We start from the raw sequence: 25838 nt of genomic DNA, 5'->3' as shown, positions 1-25838 counted from the left end.
GATCACAGAGTACAACTCCTGGCTCCACACAGAACCTCCCAGAGCTCAGACCACGTGCCTGAGAGCTTTGGTCCAGATGCTCTTGAACTCCTGCAAGCTCAGTGCTGTGACCACCACCCTGGCTCACAGATGAACAGAAATAGATGGCCAAAAGAAGTATAAACTACTAAATACACCACCAGAATGTTTAAGAGCAGATGAAGGGCAGCAGCAATGCAGCAGCAATGCAGCAGCCATCCTGTTTCACACGGTTTCCCTGGGAGATGATTTGGGGGTTGGAGGCAGGGCCAGAGGGCTGGGATGGAAGGGCTGAGGCCACGCACGTGCCCCACACGCACTGTGCAGCTTGATGAGCACCAGGCAAAGGCACACTGAGGTATGGGGGGGAAAGTGCCGTCTTTGTTCTGTGATGCAAATGAGCATTTTTTTTAGAAGCTGAGAAAGAGCCCCAACTAACAAAAATTGCGCACTGACTGAAATAAGCCAGGCTGCCTTTCAGATGTAGACTTCAGACGGAAAATGAAACATATCAAAGTGTCTGATTTGACGTGGCTTGCAGCTGCAAGGCAAAGCGACTGTCCCATTTTTTTCCCCTCGAGGCGAACACTCAAGATTTTCTTGATCTTATCGTTGTCTTTCTATAAGTCTTTGAAAACCATCTGTAGAGATTCATAAAGGGTATTTGTGTTTTAAGTAAACTGCAGAAGTGATCTATACCGAACAGATGGAAACAAATCAAAAAGCTTCACAGGATGCAGAAAAAAAAAAAGCAACACTCAGAGAAACACTGGATGTGACCGAGGAGGCAGGCTGCCTCCCATTTTGCGTGCTATTTCCCCTGCTTCTCCAATGCAGGCAACATGGACTGCTCTCACCACTCTCCTGCCCTCACAGGGGCTGCCAGAAGCTCCCTGGCCGCGCTCACCCTTCTGTATCACCATGCCTTGGTTGGGCCCCATGCACTCGGTGCCATCCCATGGCTGGCTCCGCAGGGAGCACAGTGCCTCAGCCCCACTCTGCCTGCTGTTTGCTTGCTCAGGGCAACACGGCTCTGCCGTGCCATTTCAAGGAAGCGTCAGCCTGTTTCCTCAGTAACATCTTTTCATAGAAGACACACTGAGGTGCAAAACGTGTTCCTGGAGTGAGTGGGAGTTAATGGGACTTCCTGAGTGTACTAACAAAACTGTCAGGGGAAAGAGAAAAGCTTTGTGACTTCTGCCGTGTTTTAGCCCTCTCCGTCGCTGCCAGCACAGCCCTGTGCCTTCTCCTTGCTCCTCTGTCAACATCCACCGAATTTCAGATTGGCCATTGTAACCCTGAGTAAAATCTGCTCTTTGCCACACCGCCTTCACCACACAGACTTTTTGCATTGGCACAGCCCTGCTGACCCGCACCAGGATGCAGGAAGGGCCCACAGAGCCCAGTCCCAGCCAGCAGAAGTAACATCTGCCACTATCACAGAGCCACACGGCTCCACACACACCTAGGCACAGTGACCCACACCACCTCACAGAATCACAGAATGGCCAGGGTTGGAAGGGACCTCAAGGATCACGAATCCCCAACCCCCCTGCCGCATGCAGGGCCACCAACCTCCACATTTAATACCAGACCAGGCTGCCCAGGGCCCCATCCAATCTGGCCTTGAACACCTCCAGGGACGGGGCATCCACAGCCTCTCTGGGCAGCCTGGGCACCTCTGTGTGACAACAACTCTTGCTTTGTACCCAGTTTACATTCACCAGTGGCCAGCTTGCACCTTTTCCCTCCTCCAAAGGCTACATAATTCCCAATTGTGAGACCCGGGCTGGCTGGAGCTACATCAAAGCACTCCTTCTGCTTTGTTTCTATAGGATGTTACATGACAGAAGTTCAAGATAAATGTGTGTTTCTATTGAGCTCCTTAATTTGTTGTGAATTGAAGACACGGGTTCTGCCTCAAGCGTCTCAGGAGGAGGGTGGTCCTGAAGTCCCTTTACACCCCCAGGAGGGACATCGTGCACAGCCTTCTGACTGGGACCACGCTTGGGTTGGGTGCCAAGGGGTGAGACAAAGGACACGAGAAGGGACTGCTTCGAATGAAGAAGAGAAGGGTATGCTCTGAGCCCACTCCAGGCTGAGAGGGGCCGTCTCCCTCTGCCTTGCCCTGCAGTTGCCTCTGGCTGCTCCCCACAGGCAGCCCACGCTGCGGCCCCACTGGACCTTTGGTATTTGGATCAGTGTGAGTGAAGATTCACAGTTCTCTCCACCTACCAGCCCAGGGAGCTTTGTGCTCAAAAATAGAGGCAACACTGTGACCGATATTTTTAGAAAGGGAATGCATATGCAAATTATCCCCCTGAAAATGTCTCTGTGCGTCACTCTCCCTTGATTCAGAGAACATCCCTTCTCCCTTTTCCTCAAGTACACGCTGCACACAGCGCAGCCAAACATCTCAGGAGCCTGCCAGCAGGAAAGGTTGCCGCAGGAGTGATTCATCTTCCACATCTCACACAGCCTCGGTGAGAAGGGCACCATTCTCTGCCTCCAGCCTGGGCTGCCTGTCCCCCATTCACATCCCCATGATGGGGGTGAGGACAATGAGCAGCGCTGCTCCCTCACCTCCACACCCCAACCTCGAGCTGCTGCACCCAGACATCCTGCAGGAGGTGCAGCATCTCGAGGATGCAAACAGCCCTGTCCCTAGCACTGCTCTCCATCACCAGCCACAAGCAATGAGGAAGCTAATGAAAATGAATAGATCACTTAAGCATTCAGAGCTTATATCACATTAATTCTACAGGGCAAGATACAGAGAAAGACAAGGGCTGAAGAAAAGGCCAAGGGCAGTACAGCAGTGCTCCACAGTGTGTTTTTCACCCTTTCCTTGTAATGCAAAAGATAATCCTGTCTCTGGGCTTATCTAGATACATTTGTAAAGATTAAAACACATGCTGCTTTTCCATTGGAAATGATGATTACCCCACGGTACCATTAAGAAGGGCCCCCTGCCAGCCTTTAGGCTCTGATTCAAACCATAAGGATGGGGATATTGGGAGCAAAACTGCAACTGCCTGCATGGGAAAGCCAGCACCTTGCCACCCCATCCTCATGGGTGAGCAGCTGCAGTGCAGATGCCTGCCTCTGGCTGCAGGGATGATGCTGCAGAGCCCCACTCTTCACACCTCTTTTTAAAGTGAGATTTGCTGGCACCACTACGCCTTGTGTCTCTTCCTGAAAATAGTTGTGGGTCACAAAATCTCAGTGACAGGCAGCCAGCTGAAACACATGGATGTTGGTATCCTGAAAGCCTGTGGTCGTTGTCCTATGTCTCGGAGCTCTTCGGGTTAAGAAAACCTAACAAGGAAATGCATTGCTCTGTCACACCCCAGGCCAATACAAATTAATGTATTGGTATTAAAAGACCATGAAAAATGGGGTTAATTATGGAAATGATGACCCTTACATATAGCAGCTCAACCATGGGCAGCTACCATACATCATGACGTTAGGGAGAGCCACTTACTGACACACAACAGCAAATAAATAATAAATCCATCACCTACACTGAACTGAACCTCACATAAAGTCTTCCAGACATAGCAGCCATTAATTTGGCTAATCCATCATTTGTTAATCCTTCATCCCAAGCAACATGCAAACGCTACAGCAACAACATTTGAGCTACTCACACCACACAGTGACACTAGCATGTCACTCTGGAGACCATCAACTCAGTTTCCCGTGGTTTACAAATACTGCCAAATTACAGCCAGCATTACTGGACTCCACACGTGAAGGTTGGATTGCATGCAGGGTGAGCACAGCTCTGCTCTGGGATTAAGCAGGTCACAGCAGAACTGTTCCCTCCTGGATGCCCAATGTGTTTGGCCATGCAAACCCAGCACTCGCTGCTACCAAGAGGAGCATCCCATCTTCTGGGTTTATGAGACCACAAAACTTATTATCAGGGATTTGTATCATCAGTAAGAAAATTCCACCAGACCAAGCATACTGTTTGCAATAAGTGCCACATTCAGTGTTAAAGGAAACAAGTAGTCCATACTAACAGATTTACGCAGCGAAGTTCACTGTATGAAAGCTGGCACGTTCTAGCATGGCCCTTCACAATGGGAGTAAGTTAAGAGAATTTTTAGGTTCTAAACATATTCTACCCTGGGGCTGTTTGGGATTTTAGAGCTGAAAGAGTGGTTCAGCATAGGAAATTTGGGTGGAGAAAACACAGCAGAGATAGATGTACCCACCTTGGGGAAAGCTTTGCAGAAGATTCTCAAATTATTGAAGAAATGCAGCAATTCTTCCACAGCTCACACTGAGTGACAAACTCTACAGCAGCAGCACCCAAAATACTCGCTTATTAGAATCATTACTAGACACCAGAAGCACATCTACTCCCACACGAGAGCTGGAAACCTATACCTAATTTTAAAGTGAAAGCCAAGAAGCAAACAATGGAAACAATATTTTCCCTCCCAAAACAGATTACTCTAAAGTTGTTTCTCACCGCTATTGTCAACTCTAATTATTGTGTTCCTTGCAGCACCGTTTGCTCTAATTGTCAAGTGACACACAAGTGACACACGTGATGGTTCCAAAGCGCCCCGGAGCTGCAGCCCTCCTGCACCCACTGAAGCTCTCACACCACTCATGGCAGAGCAGTGGGATAGCACATCTCTGGGCAGCGACAGTCACATTGTCATCCAGACACCAACCACAGACATCCTCATCTGTTTTCTCCACTTATCCCTTCATTCAAGAGAGCCAGAACAAATAATAAACCATCACGCTGGAGTGTTATACATGATGATCACTATATAAATGTCATCGCATTTAAATCACAATCTGGCGTAACAGAGGTCAGCCCTGCTTTGAGCAGGAGGTGGACTTCCTGACATACAGAGGTTCATCATAACCTAAATTATTCTGTGATTTGGTGATAGAATTTTTCCATCACAGTCCTCCAACAGAAGTTACTGCAAACCACGTGGAAAAAAAAAAAATTGATAAAAGGTACCTGCTGCTTTGAATTCAAAGCATTAAGGGAAGTAAATACACTTAAGAGGAATTGCAGCCTCTAAGGTAGCACATGGAGCAATTCTGTAGCATTCAGCACAGCATTGGTACCCAGTTCCAGCACTGGCAGGACTACTCCCACATCCATTGCTATTGGGTTTTACAGTGGCATCCAATTGCCTTTTGTTGCATGGAAGATGGGCTTTAAGGTGCAGTTATACCCATTCCTCCTGCACCCAGCCCTACTCTCACTGGGGGAACCAAGTGGCCTCACCAGCTCTGGAGGCATGTGATAATCCCGTATTTGCAAAACCACGGAGCCAGGGCATCACTGTGGTGATGAGGGACTCTCAAGTCTGCATTTATTTTGCTAAAATCACAGGGACAGAAGTGGCACCGCAGCTCCACATCGTGAAACCAGCCTGGCTGCAGCGAGGATCAAGCTGTGCTCGTGTCAGACTTTGGTGTTCCCAGGCGGAAGGAGTGCGAGCAGCACGGTGAAGTGTTGTTTTTACATAAGATTTATCAGTACGGTTAACACAGCACCACAGAGCTGCTACTGCAGCATGCCCTGAATGCTAATAGGTGCACAGAAGGAAGAATGCTGCTGCAGGTACAAGATGAAGGGATAGAGGCACAGGGTCACGGATGGGCTCAAGAGAACAAGGCTTCAAAAGGGATGAAGCACCCTACTGCCATTGTATGGGATTTACACGTTGCACTGCCCAGGGGACCTCACAATAAAGCGTTTGGGACTTTTGCTGGGTGAGGATGTGCCTCATTCTGAGAGGTGTGCTCTCTCAGTGTTTATGGGATGAGCTGCTCTGTAGAGTTCCCTTACAGAAGCATTGTCAGGTATCAGAGACACGTCAATGAATCCCCACTGACGTCCTATGGAGATCAAACAGGAGGCTAGGAAAATAAGGCAGAAAGCATCCGAGAACCTCTAGGGGAAAAGCTAGCAAAGTATCACAGGAAAAAGAAAGCTTGATGGACTATCAAGACATCACCCAGTCCAGTGTTTCTCAGCATTTGGAGATCACTTCAACAGTTTCTTTCAGAAGTCACAGACTTTTGTGCATCATTGGCACAACCAGCTCATTTGCAAACCTTTCCAGTGTTTGGATTAACGCTAATAATAATATATTATTTACTATTTATTATATACACACACTTCTCTCATTTTTTCAATCTCCTGAATGATTTACTTTTTCCTGGTTTTCTTATGGGCCACTCTGTGCTTTGAAGACTCCTGGGCCAGTTCCCCAGCTCGTCAGCAAGGCTTCACCTTCCAAAACCACGAGCTACATGCAAGCTGTCTGCATCTGACCAACACAAAATGCCTTCAGCAACATCCCCTTCACCTCCCTGCAGCCCCATGGGGATGTGGCCCACATGCCTACCTTGGTGGTTGTCCTCAGGCACCCTCTGACACAGCCTGGTTATACACTGTTAAAAGCAGTGCAACGCTCAACATATCCCTTGTTAAAGTATTCCCACATCCATCCCAACAAACAAAAGCAAATGAGTCATAGTCACAGAAACACTGAGATTGGAAAAGACCGCTAAGATCACAGGGGGAAAGACTTATCCCCACCAGAGGAGAAGCCAACCACCTGAGCAACCCCTGTACAGCAGGGTCCTCCTGACCTCCCTCCATGTCCCAGATCTGCATGTAGGCTCCGGACCCCACGCCCAGCAGAGGGGTATTTCCATATCCAGGCAGGCACGCAGAACATTCCCACACCTTTCTCACGCCTCCTCCCCAGAGCACACCCAGCCCATCCAACTTCTTTCTAAACCATGGGAGCAACAATTCTCTGTGGCTTGTGCACATAACTAATGCATTGAGGTCTGTTTTTTGTTTAAATAGCTGTGAAAAGCACTGTGTGTGTTTTACCCAGAGATATATTACACTTGATTAGGCGGTGCGCTGGAGCGCAAATGGTACAACAGGAGACGGACGTGCTTAACTAGCGGTTTCAGCCCGCGCTCCGGTATCGGGAGGTCAAGGGAAAGATTAACTATATCTGACTGCCATGTCAAAACACTCAATTGGAGCATTTATAAACCCGCAGAACTAGTTGCCTCAGTTGGCGGAGCAGATTTATTTCCCTCTGCAGCTGCCTCAGAGAAAACGAGGGCACTTGCCCGGCCCTTCATTTTTGCTTTCAGCCCCTTCCAAAGGGCAGAGAGAGCTGAGATGCTCCAGTAGAGCCACACACTTCTCAACAGCTGGCTGCTGTCTTCAGCCAAGATGTAAACACAGCGGGGAAAGCCAGCGATTCTCAGTTGCCTCTGCTTATGGATGCTTTGTGCTTCAAATTCAAGAACACTTTCTCAGCACTCAGACTCAACCTGACCCAACTTGTCACCCCTCACTGCCATGCCAAAGTCAGCAGTCACTGTGTGATGTGCAATGACAGCTTATTCCTCCTATTTCCTCTGTGGCATCAGCATCAAGGTCAAGACTAGAGATGTTGCTATCATCCATCACACTGGAAGATAAAGGATGCCAAACATTCAGGGTCAGCTCCTGGAGAGTGCCTATGTTCTGCATCAAACGCACTGCAAATACATTAAGGAACCACAATGCCCAGGCTCTGCTAAAGCAGCACTTTTAAGGATTTCAAACAATAGAAGGAGCTACTTTGGGTGCAGGGGTAGGACAAGCACATTCAATGTCCCATTGCACAGCACAGACATGCCCACGTTACCTTCCAGAAGACAGCAGATGGGACTTGTCCACTCCAGTCACAGAAACATTTCTAGGCTGAGACTATCTGGTTAAGCCAGGCACTCCATCACTCCAAGCAGTGCTGCAGGGGTGCAATTTTGTTTTTAAACTGCACTTAGCAGCGTTCTGACTTGCAAGTTTCACTTTTTAAATAGTAAACACCTCTTGTAGGTGCCAGGGAGCATTTCAAAGCAGTTCAGTGGAGTCCTTTTACCTTCACAGCCCAGGGGCATATACACTGAAACAACGGCTGAAATCCAATTACTAAGGAATACTCTCAAGTACATTTCCATAGGTAATTTGTTAGTCTGTTGGAACATGCAAAGTGATCTCTCCCTACTTCTTGATGTTGTACCTCAGGCTCTTTAGTTGAAGACTTGTATCCAAATTGCATAGTAACACTGCCACTGAAAAGGAGCCCACACAGCCACCCTCCTCTCCAGGGGAAGCTGCAGTCTGGAGCACATCCAGCATTGCCCAGGCCCAGCCCTCACCCATGACTTGACAAAATCCAGCAGCCAGCCATGCTTCAAGCCCTACCACCATCCGAGCTGCTCCCTGCCCCATCAGTTTGATACATAAAGACATAAGAAGCCTAAAAGTATTTTTCCTTCAGCATCCTGTTTATTGATTTAGCAGAGAGTTGACACAGATGTACAGTTCTCGAGACAAGCTGTAATGGAATCCCTTCATCTGCTGTCACTCACAATCACACAAGCCGGTTGCTGCCATAATGTGGGGAGTGGCTGCCTGCTCATTTGGGGGCTGTCACATAGCACAGCTGCTCACATTGCCCTCATTAGGGAGATGCCCCAGACTTGCATCACACCCACGCTGCGCATGCCATTACAACACATCTAGCACCGTGCCCAGGAAACCACCACGTGCTGGGCACATGCAAAGCCTGCAGTCATGTCCTTTGGTCCTCCTTGCAGGAGGAGCCATGCTGTGACTCAATCCAGCAGCCACTGCTGTCTTTGCCATGCTTGAGTTAACCTTACCCCACTGGTACCTTCATCCTCAAGTCAGCAGCACACTGCAGGGATAAAGCAAGGGTTGGGTGCCAAGGGAGAAAGCTGGAGAGCCCGTTGTCCGCCCTGTTCACAAGTCAGAATCATTATCACTGTTGAGGTATCATTGGAAATTAGTCTGTTTTCAGTGGGGGGTGGAATTAAATAGGCAAAGTTCGGGTCAGAGTGACAAGGAGCATAATCAGAAAAGAGCATAGATGAAATGCAATGAGTCCTACAGATAATTCAGGGCAAATTAAAGCATCTGAAATCCTACTGAGAGCCACTGATTTGGAATTATGAAGTTAACTTACAGCAATCATTTTCTATATGAAAGCAATTATGGATGGGTTAAAAGCTTCTGTTATTATGGATTGTGTATGGCTGTCACAGAAGGTTCAATCTCCCCGGATGAAATTTTAGCCCTCGTGAAAAGCTACTACATCCTGTATGCCAAATCTTGTTCACCCATCAGAAAGTCATTGAACATTATCCATTTTATTAACCAATGCAAATGCAGACAGCCAGGGAGAGGTAGATAGGGAACATCCTGCTCGCCAATAAAACACATACACACAAATCACCATGGTTCACTTCCCAAAATAATCACAAGCTCAAACGCGCAGCTGTGATGAATGGCAAATTTCCAAGTCTTAATGCATCAGAAAGCAGAACCGTTGTTTGAAGTGGTCATCTCTTGAAAGGAAGAGAAAAGTCAAGGGAAAGCATGCAAGAAATCTGTTAGCACAGAGCAGTCCCCAGGAGCAGCTTGGCAGAAGGCCACCCAATGGGCACTGGGCACACGGGAGCTGAGCTCAGCATCCATCCCCAGCCTATGCCAGAAGGCAGCCCACCTCGGGACAGGGCAAAGGCAGAGCAGCATCCTGCTTCATGGTTCAGCAGCAGGACCCAGCTGGGGTCTGGTGGCACAGCTGCACCTGGGAGGTGATCCTAATCTTCACCGCCATCCCAGAGCTCAGAGCCAGCAGCCAGGCTGCCTGCACCCAAGCCAGCAGGTTCACACAGCAAGAGCTCACAAGCAGAGATGACAAAGCCACTTATCCAAACAATCTATTATCCTGAGCCTCTTCCTTTTCTCTGTTCTTAATTGGGCTTTATTTCTTGTTTGGTGTTTTCTATGCAGTTAAATGAATTGACAGACTTACTGTTTCTGGAATGAAAATGAGGTTTTGGCTGAGGCACGCATGGTGATGAGCTGATGTGAGGGTACCTCCATTGCATGTCTTCAGGAGGAGAGTCAGAAAGGGGAACACTCACCAGAGACCTGCTGGAAGCCAAACATTCTCACACAGTCAACCTACCAGCAGTGCTACGGTACAAGTAGCTGCACTGCTCCTGCTGCAATGGCAGTGGCACAGAGGCACGCAGAGCAGCCTGGCCCTGGGGCAGGAAACAGCCCTGTGGCCAGCAGGCAGTGCAAGGCTGATGGGGCAGGGAGGCCTTTGCTCTGCACTAGCAAGGTGGCAAGGGAATCAATACAAGGCTCTGATGATCAGTGTGGATCCATAATTAACGTTAGCTGCTATGATAAATAACATTTAGTAGCTAAACTCAATTATAGTAACAGGGCACTGAACTAAGTGTTGGAAAGACAATGAGAAAGCAGAACTTGCTGCATAATGCATGAGAAGGAAAACCACGGTGTTGATAGTAAGAGCCAGTTACAGAAAGGTTGAAGGCAAAAATACTCATTGGATTCAACAGCTTTTGGTCTGAGTCCTAACAAGGACACCAAGTTGGTTTTCATTACAGTAACTCTCTACTCTCTCTTTCCTGATATGATACAACCCAATGTCCCACTCCTCTCGCTCAACACAGAGGTCATGTGGTTGAAAGGCTTTAAGCTTGCACCCAGGGACTCCTCAGAGGCAGTTTTGTGCCCTCCTCCATCCCACCCATGCAAGAAAGCCTCTAAGCACATCAGTATTGCCAGAGCATCCAGGGCCAGGCAGAAGGTCTATGGCCAAGCCATCTCTTGCCACCCTCCACAGCCAATGCAGTTATTCCTGCAGCTTTGCCCTCTGGGCTGCTCTTTGTGCTTGTTCCCTGCACCAGCTGTAGGTGTAAAGGTGGTAAGTGAAACAGAGTCACATTCCTAAAAATCCTGCATTAAAGTGGATTTGGATTTAGGATTCCTGTGTTGTCATGTAAGTTCAGTTCAAAGGTGTCTTTTGAGGAAGAATTCCACAGTTGAACACAGAAACAGTGAAAGCTCGCTGGGAAGCAACAGTAGGACAAATCATTTTCCCCTTGAGCTCATCTTCTCCATGAAGTTTCACATGGCAAACCTAAGGCAAGAACTGCACCTATTTAGCACTATTGATCCATCTTACTTCAGTAACAAACCACATTAAGTTAAAATCAATACCAGCCACTCTTAAACTGATTTAGGAGTGTTCACACAAAGGGGCTCACGCCAATTTAAACAGATCTTTTTTGAAACCAATTTAGTTAAAACATGCAATCTAGGGGCCGAGCTGTGCTCTGAATGGCTTAAAGGCATTAATTCAAGTTCCATCAATAGCTCCCAGAGGACAGGACACCAAAGGTTAAGTGTCACCAACCAATGTCCATCTTTCTTGGCAAAACATAAGGTCTCCACAGCTTCAAAAGCCAAAGAGCTGAGGAGAGAGCCAAGACCTTGGGCTCAAGGTACTCATGTGGCACAAACTTGGCTTTAAAAAAATACAGTAAGATAGAAGATGCTTGAACCAAACAGATCTAAAAGCTGCATTTTACTCCTCTCCCTGGAATATTTACTCAGGGGGATTCACAAATCACAGATAGCTTTACTCACTATAAATCCACTGGTGCAGCACTTCATGGCTCATTCTGCCGCAGAATTGAAGTGGCTGAGGTTAGGAAATGTAACGTGAGAAAGGGTTTCTGAGCACTGTATATCACAGCAGCTTGGTTGTGCTTTGACACCTTCTGTTGGTTTAATATCCAAGGGTCTGCACGTCTGGGAAAGAGACTTGTGAGCACCAAGGAGTGAAGCACCTCAAGTCTTGCCTTACACCACGACTTCATGGAGTCACAGGCTGCCCTTAGAGCTGGACAGTAAATCTCCTTGACAAGAAGTAGGAATAAGGATTCTGACTTGAAATGAGATGAGGCTTTAATGTCTAATCAAGTGGAAGCTCAGGGGTCTCCATCAGACACCAGCCACAGCTGCTTGGGAACAGACCTGCGCTGGGTCTAAAATCTCTCTGAGGCAGAAAACAGCACACTTGGTTGCTGCTCATCCACCTACAGAATAAGCATGTTTAGGCATCTCTTCTCCTAAGCTGTTTTTTTAAATCTGCCATTCTGAAGTAGTCTGGGGTTTCAGTCTCAGGCTGTAAATCTGCACAGCTTTGTGATATTCCAGACACCCTGGAAAGGTTTTGAAATCCTTTTCTCTGTTGTTACTAGGTAATAATTTGTTTCAGTGAAGGATTCAAGACCTCTGCTTCAGCTGCTGAATTAAACACTGGACTGTTCTGGAAACAGAATCCAACCTCTTTTCCCCTTCCTCCTTTAGAGCCAAGGAAATCCCACCCAGGACCTGCAGAGCTGCCCCAGTGCCGTGGGGAGCAGGGTACCATCCAGGGACAGGACAAAGAGGGTTACACTGGCGTGGAACAGAAGCAAGGCAGCTTGTGTTCCTCACACGTCACCTAATCTAAGCAAAAAGACCAACATCCTCAGCTACACCAAGTCCTCTGTGAAGGGTATCTTCACTGCCAAGTGCCAAAGGCACACAGCCATCCTGTGCCTGCACTGATGGTACAGAGAGGGAGGCAGTCACTCAGCTCTCTTCTGCTTGAGTATGGAGCATCTTCCTGCAGTGCCAGATGCACTTTGCAACAGGAAGATTTAAAACCCAGTTGCAAAATATACTGCATGCAGAGATAAGTTAGTTCTGGAAAAAATGCTACAAGGCAACTCATTTCTGCATGATCCCAGCAAAAGTAACAACAAAAAGAAATTGGAATTTGTGGTTATAAAAGCAGTGCTTAAGTGCCTGTCAGCATCATCCTCACAATCCTTTCTGCTGTATTGAACTTCAGTTGGAAACAAACATCTGAACCATCCTGCAGTCCCCTCATTGCAAGGCCTTACCTAAAGCACACAGAACATTCTGAGTCCCAAGCAGAGAGAGAAGAGGTGCCTCACATGTCAGGTTGAAGTGTGGGGGGGGATGGTGTCTCTTTTTGCGTGGCTCAGGATGGTGGTACAGAAGATGCTGCAGGAGAGGTATTGGCTGTGCCCCTCATCCCACAGCCCCCTTTGCCCTGGCTGCAGGCATCCCAAAGGGCCATAAGCACCCTGACTGTGAGTCAGCAGCCCAGCAAAGGGGAGCAAGCAGCTTGAGGGCACCTGCTTCTCTCTGCAGACATTGATTTAGCACGAGAGATTAAGCAGCTTTACCACATCCTGGCAATATGGGGATTAAAGTAAAAAACAAAATACCACCACAACACCACATTTGTTTAATCAGGATTTTCACAGCACCAAGATGCTCAGGCACCAGCAAGCACAGAACAGCATCAGCACACACTGACTGCCATGTGTCAAAATGCATCGCGATGCCCAGAGATCCCAGGAGGAATTTGGCTGCTCCAGAGCCCCCAGCCCACCCCATGCTCACCCCCACTGGTTCCTGGCACTCGAGGTGCTGGGGATGCAGAGCTCCTCCAGCCACCTTGCCTCTGGGGTAAGCTGCAGCACTCTTTCCCCTTACCTGCTAAGCAGTAAGCATGAGGGAGAGGATTTATTGCTCTTTAACAAGTGCCACAGCACATCCATTTCATTAATTTACACAGGAGGCATGGGGGGGCTGTCTGCTCGATAAATTCTCCCAGCCTATTGCTTTGGAACAAACAACTTTGTGCATTCAGGCTGTGGATGTCACAGCAGAGGCTTTTATCCAAATGAGTCCTGCGTTTGCCATGGAATGACTAAAATACTTCTCCAAAAAAAAAAAACAAAAACAAAGAGGGTGGGGAGGGAAGCCACTCTACAGAATGTGACGTGTCACTGACACATTGTTTGAACTCCCAGTGGCGTATTAAAAAATAAAAATAAACCCCCTCTGAACCACAGCTGCATCCTCAGTGTGTTATTTTAGCTCCAAGGGAAAGCAGGTCATGACTTTTTCTTCTCTTCCCCCCGCCCAAAGAGGAAAGCACATTGGTTTTCCTGGTGCTCGATGCGGCCGCAGGGTGAGGAAAGGCAGTGGGGTGGCAACCCAGAGTGGACACTCACAGCACAGCAGGGCTGTGGCCATGCAGACCTGGTCCTGTTGGCATGTCTTCCGCCCTCCCCAAAGGGAAGCTGCCTGTAAGCAAAGCCAGAGTGAGATATTTTACCTCTCACTCCACCTCTCCATTTCACATCACTTCTACAGAAAGCAAACCAGAGACAAATACCAACATGCATACCCATCCTTCCCCTACCATCCAGAGGAGCATCTCAGACAAACCCAACAAGAATGTTCCTGCAAAGCTCCCTGAGCACTAAATCTGCATTTTAGCCATGCTCTGTTCTCCATATGCCTCTTGGTAACCAATCCTGTTCTCTGCAGCCCTGCTGCACAGTTTGCACTTCACTGTTAGAAAATGAGCTGCAACCTCAACCTGAACATGAGGGGATTGTCATTCCCATTCAGGCCCTGTGCCTCTTCCCCCAGGTCTTCATGGCTGGTGGACACCACAGCTGCTGTCCTCTGCAACCTCCAAAGGCAAATATTGGAGGTAGAGCTCGCAGGTGTTTGTTTAAACTATTGGCAAACACATGGAGCTTATCAGAAAGTGTTTGTTCTGATCTGTTTTGCTATCAGATACAGAGTGAAAGAGAAGGGTTTTGTTAAAAAGCATAGAAAAATACAAGGTTGTTACCAATAATCTGTTTTAAAATTCTCTTATTATAAACAGATAGAGGATTTTTTTTTATTTTGAAAAAATGTTTTCCAATATTTTTCCACAAATCCTTTTTCCCCCCCCCTGTGTTCCCACTTCCACTGCCTCCAATTACCACAGTGCTCATCACCACCGCCTCTAAGCACCTCACAAATCTCAATTAACCCTAATCATCAAGGGAGCAGATTAATGACTGCCTTGGACTCAGGCAGAGCAGCACGAGCAATGCCAGCACCCCACACTGACCCCAGCACTGGAGGAGAGGGGCTGGCTGCCCAGCCTGCTGGCAGAGCTCCTTCAGCTGGAACAGGAAGGCTAATGGCACTTCATTATCCTCACTTATGTCTTTCTGCTCAACAAGATACAATACTAAGCCACTCCATCAGACTTTTTCAGGGATATTACAGAGTCTGAACCAAAAATCTAGGTTTCATACCTAAATTCAATCCTATCAATTTCTCCCCTCCCCTGACATCCCCCTGTACTGTGGATCTCATCACCACTACCTCATAACTCTTTCTGGGCTGATCTACACAGGACCTAACCTACAACAAACTGCTGTTATTCTGTTTGCACAGTTGAGGGCAGGAGCCCAGACAAAGCCCTGCAGTTGGCTGCTGTCACACCACCTACAGCACAGGGATGAGAGGACTCCTCAGCCCAACACCACTCATTCGGCTGCCATGCAGCTTCTGCAGGAGACCCACAGTGATGTGACCTTGCAGCCATGGAGCAGAGACAGGGCATGCTAACGCTGCCTTGAGAGCAAACATTACAGGCTGTTTGCTACATCACACACGCATAATGCTAACATGCATTTAAAAGATGCACTTACAAAAGAAGGTGATGTGAGATTAGGACTACTTGTGTTTTGCCCTACAGCAGCCCTGCCACACAGCTCGCTAAAATCAGAAAGATTAATGTGATGGAAGGGCAACACAGGAATGTAACAGCAAAGGGACTACTGCAGGCAGAGCAGTGTTACAAAGGGAAAGTGCTCACCCATCTCCGAACATCCAGGCTTACAGGAAAGACTCCACAAAAAAGGGATCTCCAACCACAGATCCCTCCCCAGTGGCAGTCAGCCCTTAAGTGAGGTCTAAGAGAGGTGCAGCCCGGCTCCACCCCTTCTGGTCACACAGCTGAATTGCCTTCACCTGTGCTCCCAGGGCTGACCGGGTCCTTTCCCCAGGTGCTCAGTGAGTGCTTCAGGCCATGACCCAGCAGTTAATTACCGCACAGGGCTTCAGGCTCAGAATTGCATTCTGCTTTATTCCCCCATGACCCTCTCAAAAGAGAATGCCCTTGCTTATTACCCCTCCTACAAAGCAATGCCCATGACCTTAGCCTGTCCTGCCATGAGCACAACAGCAGGCAATGGCTGCAGCCTCATCCACCAGCAAAGACCCCTGTGGACACACGCCCAGCTGAGCCCTCACCTTGCAGCAGCACAAAGCCCAGCCTCTGCCGTGGCCTTAAATAGGAAATTCAGATCCTCTACTGCTAACCACGGCCTCCCATCCTTCCTCCCCTCATTCATCAAAAATGAGATGCAGCCCAACAAATCAGCTAACGATTAAACCTAACTTCCAGGGCTGGGAGCATTTCAGGCCCCCATTTGCCACAGTGGGAGGAAGCCCCTTCCCAACAGCACTGAGAGTGCCGATGGGACTGCCCTGCAGTTCCCCTCACCTGCTCACCCCCGAGCTGCAAGCCTCCTGCTTGCTGAGCTCAGAGATTATTCTGCTAGCCAGGAAACCATGTGAGAGTGGTGGCGAGACCTGAAGTGAAAACAAAACTCGAGACAAAAGCATTCAAAGAGGCTGTGAAACGGCTCCGATTAGCAGCAGGCGACAAAGCGGCTTTCAACCACGGCACACACCGCCCTCCCTTAGCTGCCGCTGCAGAATGGATTTGCTGAACTCGAGTGCCAAGGGAAAAAAATAGAATTTGATCCAAAGAGCAAATCCTACCAACACAGGAGGCTCAGCCCCTCTCCTATCCTCCAGCTGACCCCGGGGATGCTCACTTTTATTTCTCCACTTGGAACGGCGCACGGTGACATCACTTCATTGCCTATGGGAACAAATCGGTGCTTCCCTACTGCTCGGCCCGGCAGCAGCGAGCTGTGGGGCAGCGCGACGTGATAGCCCCCAGCAAAAAGCAGAGATGTGTTAATGAGAGACGTCCCTCTGAGTCACAACACTGCAGGGACCCGCAGTGTACGGTCAGGGCTATCCGCCAGCCTTGCTTGGGGACTTCCTTAAGGTCAAGCCCTGCTCTTAGAATTGCCCATCTGTGAGCAGAACAAACACTTGGCCACGTTTGTGCGCTCAAGCTGGAGATGATTCACTCGTAATGACTTTCAGAGGGAAAATTATATGAGTAATACTTTGAGAAAGAAGGTATGAAAAACACAGGGAGGGAAATTTGTGATGTATTTAATAATTATGAGCGCTCACAGCATCATGATACTCATACAGAACCGCTTCCAGCGTTCCCAATTATTGCACCGTGCTGCTCCAGAGCGTGCTAACCCTAAAATGCTCAGCAAATACATTTGTGCCACTCAGTCCTATCAGTGTTTAGAGAATGTCTTGGAGCACACATTAAACACTTCAGCTGCTAAAGCGAGTGTCAGCGCTGTCCCAAGAGCCTCTGAAGTAAATGATGTCATTAACCACATCATGGGAATACCCGTATTAATCTCCCGGCTCTGTGCAAACCTGCTTTGCGACAGCAGAGCCACAGGTGCTGAAGCTCTTACACTTGGATTTACAGCACGCTGGGACACGGAGCAGGGCTGGGCAGAGGTGGCCCTGTGGGTGCCAGGGGACAGCAGTGGGATGCTGTGCTCCCGGCCTCCAGCTGCTCCTCACTCCTTGCCCTGTGTGCCAGACCTTGCAAAGCACCGCATGGCACCAGGGCTCCTGACACGGCCGTAATGTAATTTTGCATGTGTTAATTTCATTTCTTGGCTTTGCTTAGTATCAGTTATTATTCTGCTGAGACTATGAGCAGGAATGGGTGAAGCTGGTTCAGAGAAAACAGCCAAGCCCATGCCTTTCATTTCCCCTCTCTTTCCAGCTGCTGCGACCTTTGCCCATTATTAGAACCAAAATTGAAATCAGCCTGCTCTTTCCGAGCCTCTGAAATATTCAGCTCTGAGTCAAATATACGAAAGAAGGGAACTGATTCAGACCACCACAAGCTGTTGTTTCAGTTCCACCATAGAGCAGTTCCAGCACCATCAGCTCTTTTCTTTCCTCTCCAGCCCATATGGATGCTATTGGCATCGAGAACCCTGCAGCCCCACAGTCAGTGCTTCCATCCCCAACTGACCCTCTTTGTCCCAGGTGGGCTGGTCCCTGTCCATCACTGCCCAGTTGGGACCCCAGCACCGTCCTGCAGCTGAGCCAGGCACAGTCCCTTGGCTCATAGCAGCCAGCTAGAGCTTCATCCCTTGGCAAAGGACAGAAGTCCTACTTGAAGGGCTGCAGCATTCAGTCTCGCTTCAGTCTAGCTCGTCCCAGCAAAGAGCTTGGACATCACTGCAGTTCTGGATGGGGACAAATTGTGCCGATGTAAGTGCTTTCTCCAATCTCACCATGCCTCAGGAACAGGGTGTATGGGGCTGCTGAATCACGGCCTGAACCTCTGATTGATCACCTGAGGTGAGCAATGAGTCAGCCACAGGAGCACAGGTGAAGGCAAATCACCTGTGCTGCAGGAAGGGGTAGAGCCTGGCTGCACCTCTCCTAGAGCCATTTATGAGCTGGCTGCCAGTAGGGAAGGATCTCTCTGGAGATCTACTCCACCAGAATCTATTTTGTGAGCCCAAGATAGGGTGAGTGTCTTTCTTTCCTTACTCCAATATAACAATTACATCAGCCAAGCTCCTGAATATACTATACCATCTGTATATCTATTGATTATACACAGGGGCTTGTGATTGCACAGTGACATTGGTGTAGCTACACTCACGCACACTTCTCCAGAGCCAAGCCCCCAGGAGAAAGGCTGTTATTTGTGCTCTGAGTCATGGAGTGCCTTGTCCAATTGTTCTTAAGCCTGATACTGATCCGTATTTTTGTTAAGAGCATAAATGTAGCAGCTGAGCAAGTCACTGGGAAGGCAAGTTTAGGGCTTTTTTCTCAAAGCTGATTTCAAAATATTTTCCAGCTCTGCCTTCTTTACTGTAAATACACCACCCGGGTTCCAGGGGCCTTGGGGTAAGGCGCCTGGTGTTGTAAGGAAGCATCTCCTCTGCCAGATCTGACATTTGAGAAGCTCCTACTTGCAGAACAACACAGGCACCTGTTGTTTGTTTTGGCAATCCCGAAATCGCGGTGTTCCCAGCACGCAGGCACGGGCTCAGGGAGAGCTCGAGCGCTCAATACTGAAAGATATCATGCTATTTAAATAAAAAAATCCTCTGTGGTTCAGCAAAGATTGCACGGAAGTACTACTTTGCAATTGTCAAATAGCTGAGATTCAGGCCCAAAGGTGAAGGAAGTTTTCTGTTCTTGTCTCCATCGGGAGGAAGGCCTGCTTGCCAGGTCTGTGCTGAACAAACCTGCTGGGAACAGAGGTGGTTCTGGGTGAGGAGAGCTGGGATTTGCTTTGGAGCACCCTTCCCCACCCAGTCTCCTGGAACCCAACCACGTCACAGTGCCCCTACCCATTGGCAGGGACTCATCTCCTCTGCTAGGATCTGGGTCACAACGTCATGCCAGCTAGGCTGGAACAGCATCTGTGCCAAGGCTTTTTTGCACTCTTCCAGGAAAGCAGCAGACCCAGGGATGCTAACTGCAGAGCTGTGCAGGAAATACCAGCCTGCTGCCTTCGCTCTTGGCTTCTCACCCGAAACACCTTTGTTTTGTACAGTCTTTATGCAGAAAATTTTTTCAGACACCCACGACAGTTGTGATTACTCACCTTAATGTTCAGCATTTATCCATATCTATCTCACAGTAGTTAACATACACAAGTCAGCCAGGCTTAGCAAATCTTTGCCCTTTCCTACATTATCGATCTGACATTTTCTCTGGAGTATTTCAACTGAGAATTAAATTAATGCCGTATCTACGGACGTTACCTGGTTCAGACAGACCAGAACTCAGACTGGCACACCTTCTGCTTAGTCAGTCACAATTTCCCTTTATTAATCCATGAATTCTTGTTGTTTCTTCAAAGCAGAAGATGCCAGTACTGGAAAGCACCGGACCCATCACCCCTGCCACTTTCCAGCTCACCCCGAAGGAGCTCTGCTCTCCTGGCTCTGCTCCCTTCTTTGCCTCTCCTGTTGCCAGGTTAAACATTAGTTAAACATGGTTTTCATTGTTAAACATTCCATTTTGCCATCTGCTTTCACGTCATGGCAATGCCATTGAGGGATCAGCAGGAAGAACCATGGACTTCCAGAAAGGCTGCTTGGCCTGGGGAAGAGGTGTCCTCCACGTGGACTGCACCGCCTTCCCGGATTTATAAGGCTTTCTTTGGTATTTAATAAAGATGGCTGTTCTGACAATAAAGAGAAACATCTGCTGCCCTGTAAGAGCCTGGCCTGCTCCAGCAGCCTCTGTGCTTCCTTCTTCAGAGAGCAGTTTGGATTGATTAAGACTTGAGCAAATACCTTATGCTTCGATACATCCCTGCCTTTATTGAAATCGTACCTGAAATCTCACAAAAACCCACCGAAACAAAATACTGCATTAAATGAAAGTCTGGAGGACATGTGAAGGCCCGAAACATCAAAGAAGTATTTTCAAGGACAAAGACTCCATCCAAAGGCTTTTAAGTTGCTCCAGATACAAAGGAGGCCTTTGGATGAGGTCTGCAATGGTGCTGTGCACAGGACAGGGCTTTGCTTGTGACTGAGGGCAGTCCCAGTTTGTACACACACAAACTTCATGCAGGTTAACCAGGGCAAGACCCCCAGGGTTTGGCTTGTGTTCTGTGCCCAACCTGAGGGTGAGAGGGGCCGTGTGCTGCCAGGCAGCTCAGAGGTGGCATGGGAAGCAGAGGACACCATAGCATCACAGAACCAGGCTTGGTGCTGGAACAAGATGCATATTCCATTTATTTGCAGGAACAATAGAAAACACACATACACACACAAAAGCAAAAGAATCTGCACTGATGCCTTTTATCACTTCTAAGGCTCTGAATAGGAACCAGTGCAGACTTGTTGGCTCTGAGTACAAAACACCAGTAGGTAAATAAAAATGCCACATAGCAGGAGTTGGAACTAGGTGACATTAAAGGTCCCTTCCAACTCAAACCAGTCTATGATTCTATGTATTGCCACAGGCTATTCCTCCTTTTTTAGATATGGAATATCTAAAAAGAAGCTTTTGCTGTAAGATACCACTTGCTTCTTTTAAAGTCCTCTGCTTTGCATTTGTAAAAAGAAAAGCAGTGATAGAAGCTGATAAACGTTAGTGTTGATAAGTGCACTGTGCTCAGTAAAGCTGTGGGGCATTCAGGCAGATGACTGCTCTTGGCAGAAGCATCTCAACCTGCAGATGAAGCCCAGCCAAACTGAGGCTTAGGGCACAGCTGTGGGGCAGCAGCTGGAGCACAGTGCCTGCAGAGCATGGGCAGCTGCCCAGCCCTAGCACTAACAGCTCTAAACCACCACCTGAATAGCCCCATACAGCAGAACAGTCTTCTTTGTTGTGGAGAGAAGGAAATGATGCGCTACACTCCCTCGCGCAGCTTAGCTGACGTTTAGAAATAATCCGCCTTACTTCTGCTAGCAAGTGGGAAAAAAAAAAAGCCTTGCCTCCACTCACCCAAATCTTCCAGTTGTGTCAAACCATGTGGTACCCTTTGTGGTGCAGACAAAATGCACACTAGGGATTAAGTCAGGAGCATCCTCACCCTCCATCTTTTATTTCCCAATGTCTACCTGGTGTGAGCGTGAACATTTGAGTCATTCCCCTGCTGTAGTTTAATTGCTGAAATTGCATTACAGGACTGAAGGAGAACACAAAGCACACAAATCAACGCCCAGAAGCATCACAACATCCCCCCCGTGATCCACTTCTCTTTGCAAAGAGGAAATCACTCCAGGTCAGCTTCTGCACAGCCACTCATTCAGCCAAGACAAGAGAACTGCTGGAACAAATAATTGAAGAGTAATATGATAAAAACACAACATTAGCAGGAACAGCCTTTACAGATCAGCTCCTGAAGGAGATGCACTCAGTACTGCACATTCCCCACTTGCAGTCATTTTCTTGCTACAAAGAGATTTGCTGAAGACTTGAGCCCTAATCAGCATAGTGTAACAGTACCTACAACATTTGTATTTGTATGCTGATCTGCTGTGGCTAGATGAAGGCTTTGGCTCCCAGGGGAACCCAAGGCACAGTTTGATCATCCCTGCTCCAAGTAAGTCCATGCTAGTTAGTTACACAGGGAGCCTTTGGTTTTCTTTTTAATATCAAAGACAAAAAGGCAGGGGCTTGTCTGTGCCCAAGCTGGTGACCGCCCTCTGCTTCAGAGCCACTTTGCACAGAACACATGAGCAGCCAAGTGTAGAAGTGCAGCACCTATCAACTCGTGCTGCTGTTTCCAATGTAATCAAGGTGAAATAATCAAAGCCAGAAGCCTGAAAGGGAAGAGCACCTGCTACTCCCACAGCCACCATCTCCCTTTTCCTTTATCTTGGGCTTCTGACTCTTTAATCTGTTGTGGAATGTCATTTAATTAAGCATTTCCAGGGTTCACTCTAGGCCATGGGATTAAGCAGTAAGCAGGCAGCTCTGGCCTGAAGCTGCGATAATTAAGGCCGCAAAGGACAGCTTGGCACTTGGTCTAATCAGGGAGCCAAAAGAAATATGCCAGAGCTGGTACTAAATATTACCACAGTAGAAGCATCCTGACTTAGTAGGAATTCTCAGATATCTCCCAATCATACAAGGAACAAATTGATCCAAAGTGCACTTTTCAATCCAAAGTAGACCTCAGCCCCCGGATGTGCGGGCAGCTCTGCAATGCCAACCCTCCTGCTACCAGCAATTAGTGCAGCTGTGCTGACATGGACAGGTTCTTGATCCCTGCTGGTGGAGCCATCGTGCCACCAGGACAGCTGTGCCCATCCCTGCACACCACAGAGCCTGACCTTGATGTTGCTTTGCTGAAGCCAAGTGCAGGTCAGGGCTCCAGCTGGTGAGCTGGCACGTTTCCACCAGCTCCAGAGCAGCCGCTTCTGCCAGCAGCAGGCATGGGCTGACCAGGGCAGCAGGGTTCCTGCAGCACGTGCTGAGTGAGCTGGGGAAAGGAAGAGAAGAAGCAGGCTCCATTCAGCATGGCTGATAGAAGTTTTCTTCTCTAACATTCACTTTAGCAGTGGTGTTATTACTTTTACTCGAGCGCTTTGATTTCAGCCACAGGAGATGTCACAAATTACTGTTTACAAAACTTAACACGAGGGGGCTGTCACTACTTGCTAGGAGATGAGGATTCAGCAGCTGAGACCCCTGTCTGGAGGCAGGAGGAGGGCAGACTTGGAGCAGAGGTGGAACTAAGGGAGCTCAGATTGCAGCAGGGAGGCACACTGCACCACTGCTATGTCCCCATGCCAAAAGGAACAAAGAGAATGGTGCAGAAGGGGCTGGCTGGTCAGATGCAGCTTCTTCTGTGATCCAATGGCTCAACAGCATTGCTTGTTGGCTGGGACAGCAGTTCCTAGAGGTTTCCTGCCCAGCTGGAAGAAATCTATTTTCCACTTGGGCTAGTTAAAAAGACAATCTGCAGAAGAAATGCAAATCTGACAGTAGCATGACATTAAAAATCCTTCAGTCAGCAAAGAAATACAGTCAACATGAATTCACAGAAGATGCAGAGTATCCATGAGAAGTGGGGCACCCCAGCACAACCAACTGCCCCCACACACCGTCACCAAGCAAACACACATCACTAGAACCAACCCAGCAGTGATCCTGACTGCCATTTTTTTTTTTCTCCCCTTAAACCAGCACAGACTTCTCTGAGCTCTGAAAGCCATCTCAGAGCCACGGGTGCAGTGTGTGGTCCCCATCAGAAACCCCCTCCAGCCTTTCAACATGAGTGCAAATTTTGAGCTCTGCAACTGCATTATCACTGCACCACTTCTTAATCAGTTCAAGGTACTGATGCTTAAATATCTCCTGCACTAAAAAGCAATCGCTGTTTAGATTTTTTTTTCTTTAAGAAATCATTATAACATTCTCATAATTACTTATCTTTCAGAGGAAGATAAGCCAGACAGCTGCTATTTCAAAGGACACTTTGTGCACATTGCTCGAGCAGTCACATGTGAAGCAGAGCGGATTCTCTCGAGTTCAGGAACCTCCTTCTCTCCAGCCCTGCATGGCAGCACTGTGCCCAACTCCCACGGCTCTCCCAAGTGGGTCCACTCCCATCTCCGCACCCTTTGGTGAAGTTACCAGGAAGAAGCAGCACACCAGAATCCAGGCAGCTATTAACCAACACTTTTTGTTTCGGAATGGTTACTCAGACGTTTACAGGAGCTTTGTGTCTCATCTCTCACACCCCTCTGCAAAACATGACCTGCCAGTGATTCCCTGCTATTTCCTCAGAGCCAAAGCTGTTCTCACAACCAATGGAAGTTCTGCCACAGTGGAGAAGAGCAAATGAATAAAAAGAGAAGAAAAGTGGAGGGTGGAGAGGGACCCAGGATCTCACCTGATTGCAATTGTTGTCCCCAACACAGCACAGTGATTTCCCACCACTTACAATTTAAAGAAACTCCTAATGCAATTCCAGTGCTAAAGCTGGTACTTAATAACACAAAGACTCCCTGATGCTGTTAGCACAGCTGGACTGCCAGTTCTGAAATGTCAGCTTTCTTCCCTGTGCTGCAGAAGCTGTACTGTTAATTTTGACATCTGTTTTTTAGTGAGATGTATTTCTTGCAGAGCAAATGCACACTGACAAATCTGGGGCCCTCTGTGTATTTTGGTAAATTGCAATCCATTATGAATATATATCTTCCTATAATGAAATGTTAGCTTTGCTGCTGTAACGCAAGCTGTCCAACTATCTGGTGGGAACATTTAACAACAACAATAATATTTTTACTGAGGATAACACCACTACCTCATTTAGGCAGCCCCGGTGCATCCTCCTGGAGCAGTTTCCCCTGATATATTAACAGTTTAACAGCACACAGGTGAAAGCAGCTGGGTGATAGTTACATAAAACACTGCCCTGGCAGCTCAGAGCCTCCCTGCAGAGGAGGCAGGACAGCACATGTCTACTGTCGTTCTCCCTGGGACCTTGCTGATAGCCAACATTGTGCATCACAGCCATCCAAAAAAGGCACAGATCTGTTGCTGTGCTGCTCACCTCTGGATGCATTTTGAGGGCTTGGGGGGGCAGCGATAGGTATGGTGAGATATCCTTCCTGCAGGAAAAGGACAAAACGCTCTGTGCTGTATTCAGACCTGACTTCACCCAAGGTCTGTTTGTATCAGTGGCTCTGCTCAAGTTGAGCTCAGATGGGTATTCCATTGAACCACCTCCTGTCAACAGGACAACCTTCCACAGGCCCTCATGGCAGCACGGTCACCCTTATTCCCCACACTGGCACTGATTTTGCCCAGCATCTCCCACCAGCCCTGGTATCAGGCAATGAGGAACCTCCCCAGCAGTCCACGTGCAGAATGCACACAGTCACATTCAGCTTTACATGGCTGCCTCAGCTGAATTGCAGGTTCTCATTTCTTCCAAATCACTCACCACACTTTGCACTAGCACAATCTGGAGTGACATCCAGCTTGTCTCGGTACTCCAAGCATTGAAATCTAGGGGTAGTCAGGACCTGGCTTTTAATCTCACCCAGCTATTAAAGCAGTACTCAAAAATCCTACTTAAAAATCAGTTTACATCATCTGTGTAACAATCAGAAAGAACAACGTGGTGGATACAGGAGTTGTAATGACAAAGGGACTAACATGATGGAAAGGGACTACAAAGAAAAAGAGAAGTGCTCACCCATCTCCGAACATCCAGGCTTACAGGAAAGACTCCACAAAAAAGGGATCTCCAACCACAGATCCTTCCCCAGTGGCAGTCAGCCCTTAAGTGAGGTCTAAGAGAGGTGCAGCCCGGCTCCACCCCTTCTGGTCACACAGCTGAATT

General features: G+C 48.2%; 1 long non-coding RNA gene across 3 annotated transcripts; it reads right to left on the bottom strand.

Annotated features, from left to right (window-relative positions):
- Positions 1-19404: 19404 nt before the first annotated feature.
- LOC109370304 lies at positions 19405-25807 on the bottom strand. Of its 3 annotated transcripts, XR_004161562.1 has the most exons (5): positions 25692-25807; positions 25044-25101; positions 24140-24231; positions 22816-23444; positions 19405-21803 (listed from the first exon to the last, which is right to left on the bottom strand). It is a non-coding gene; the product is annotated as an uncharacterized LOC109370304 (long non-coding RNA). The 3 variants fall into 3 exon arrangements; XR_002120324.2 differs by having other exon boundaries at positions 19405-22964; positions 24122-24231; XR_004161561.1 differs by having other exon boundaries at positions 19405-22964.
- Between the last annotated feature and the right edge of the window lie 31 nt (positions 25808-25838).

Source organism: Meleagris gallopavo, chromosome 17 (genome assembly GCF_000146605.3).
Source record: "Meleagris gallopavo isolate NT-WF06-2002-E0010 breed Aviagen turkey brand Nicholas breeding stock chromosome 17, Turkey_5.1, whole genome shotgun sequence".
NCBI classification, from domain to species: Eukaryota; Metazoa; Chordata; class Aves; order Galliformes; family Phasianidae; genus Meleagris; species Meleagris gallopavo.
The sequence above is the reverse complement of the archived record's forward strand: the minus strand, read 5'-3'. Positions and strand labels throughout refer to the sequence as shown.